Source organism: Neomonachus schauinslandi, chromosome 5 (genome assembly GCF_002201575.2).
Source record: "Neomonachus schauinslandi chromosome 5, ASM220157v2, whole genome shotgun sequence".
Taxonomy (NCBI): domain Eukaryota; kingdom Metazoa; phylum Chordata; class Mammalia; order Carnivora; family Phocidae; genus Neomonachus; species Neomonachus schauinslandi.
Genome location: NC_058407.1, coordinates 94,033,533 through 94,036,152, shown reverse-complemented (window position 1 = coordinate 94,036,152; position 2,620 = coordinate 94,033,533).

The window sequence follows — 2,620 nt, the reverse complement described above, 5'->3', positions numbered from 1 at the left end:
TGCCAACGGGAGGTAAAAGCTATTAAAATATAAAAACATGCATTAATATCTTTGGAATCATAGAGTAGATATCATTTATATCAATATTTTGTTTAATAATTTAAATACTCTTATAACACATTACTTAACATTTTTGAGTACTAATGTTTTCCCAAGCTTTTCACATATAAATTATGGTTATATCTGTCCAAGAAACTCAAATTACAGCACATAGGGGCTCACCAGTATGTTATGGTACCTCCTAACCTCACAAATGTGAGATTACTATACATTAATTACTGAATTACATCATCTTTTATTTTGAAATCTCTGCTTCCCATGGATCTTTCTTGTTTTTTTATTTTTAAACATTTTGGGGCATTTCCCTCAATAAGGAACTAGTGCTCTATTGAGTAACATAAAACCTTTTTATCTCAAATAAATTTTCATCTTAAAGTACATAGTTAGTATTTTATACATATGTAGATATCATTTTAATATGAGTATTCCATTAAATTTTTAAATAATCATTGTGATATTAATATAATTTATTAGAAAACTTTGACTATGTTAAAGTCATTAATCTCCTGATATGAATTATAGATTACTGGAAACTCATCTTCAACAACAGAACAGCAAATGATATTGAACAAAGCAAAATACAACAGCTGGAGGAAAATGTAACACTATGCATGAGTATGTATAATAATGCCTCAAATGAGCATATCATTTTCAAAAATATAACACCAAACACATTAGAAGAGCTGAACAACTTTACCTTAGAATACTGTGAAGACTTAAAGAAGAAGGAAAATGGTGAGTGAAGTGGTCTCTTGTTTCATCTAGTCTCATCCCTAACCAGGTTCTCCATTTTTCCCTAGACATTTTACAGGGTTCGAAATCTTGAAATATATCTGAAATAAAGAAAACATGGAAATACAGTAATCATTTACAAATTCTTGTATAAAAAACATTTTTTTGTCTTTTTTGACTGAGTTTCTTTATGTTATGTTTAAATATTATTTTATCAAACTAATCTTTCTCTCTCTCTCTCTTTTCCTCTATCTTTCTTGGGTTAGATTCAGTTTGTTTTTTAATTCCTTCTTTCTTCTTTTACACTCACATTTTACATTCTCATTTTAATGGAGTTCAGCTATAATGGAGTTTAGCTGGTATATGGGAGATAATGTTCTGTCTTCTTGCATGTCTGAAAAGGTTTATTTTGGGTAGGTATAAATTCAAAGGTTAAAAATTAATTTCTTGGTGAGTATTGAGAGTTGCCTCACTGTTTCTAGCAAACAATGTTGTTAAGAAGTCTGTTCCCAGTGTAATTTCATCCCATAAAAATGACCTGAGTTTAGCTTTTTTTTTTTTAAGATTTTATTTATTTATTTGAGAGAGGAAAGAGAGAGAGCACAGGAGAGGAGAGGAGGGACAGAGGGAGAGGGAGAAGCAGACTCCCCACTGAGCAGGGAGCCCAACCCGGGGCTAGATCCCAGGACCCTGGGATGATGACCTGAGCAGAAGGCAGACACTTAACGAACTGAGCCACCCAGGCATCCCTGACTTTAACTTTTAAGATATCTTATTCATTTTCAGGAGCTGAAATTTTAGGATATTCTGGGTATGAGTGCTTTTTAACTGCTGCGCACTCTGTGGCCTTCTCAGTCTGAAAGTTTATGTCTTTTAAATTTAGGAAAAATACACTCTATTACTTCCAAGTTCTATTTCCTGTTCTTTCCGTGACTTCTCTTCAAATGTTCAGATTTGCAGATTTTCTCTTTTCCTCTGTATTTTCTTTTTTTTTAAGATTCCTTTTTAAATCTTCCTGATTATTATTTCAACAATCATATTTTTAATCTGATAAAACCTTACATGATTCTTGAGAGTTCTGGTTTTTGTAGCATCCTGTTCTTGCCTTATGTTTATAATATCTTTTGGAGTCCTCTAAGTATATTAATTAGAGGGGTATTTTAAAATATCACTCTCCTCTTTCCTAAATTCATTTTTGGGCAGGAGGGGGCAGTTTTTTCCTTTCCTTTCTATCCTTTTCTTCTTCTTTTAAAAATATTTTTCATAAAAATTCTCTTTCATGTGCAGGTGCTCCTATATACCTTATGATCCTTGCTGAGAGAATAGATGGTTGGTGTGGGTTGGCTCCATTGTTATTGAAAGAGGATAGTTTTTCCATTAGATCTCTTTGAAAGTGACAAATCTGTCTGGATAGTTTAAGGGTGGAAGCCCAAGATGGAGTGTATGAACAGGCAACTTTCCTTTTCAAATGCGACTGGATATAAACGATAATTACAACAATCACAGTGGAAACCTAGGCTTTTCCGGACAGTTCATCCAATTTCTTCAGAGAGGAGCCATGTTCTTTCCCCTCCCCCAAATTCTATACCTTCTCACTGATTTTTCTTCCCTCTTTTCTTCACTCTTTTCTTTCTTATCTTCTTTCATTAAGAAAGAAAAAAGAAAGAAAGAAAGAAAGAAAAAGAAAGAAAGAAAGAAAGGAAGGAAGGAAGAAAGGAAAAAGAAAGAAGAAAGAAGAAAAGAAGGAAGGAAAAGAAAGAGAAAGAAAGAAAGAAAGAGAAAAAGAAAGAAAGAAAGAAAGAAAGAAAGAAAGAAAGAAAGAAAGAAA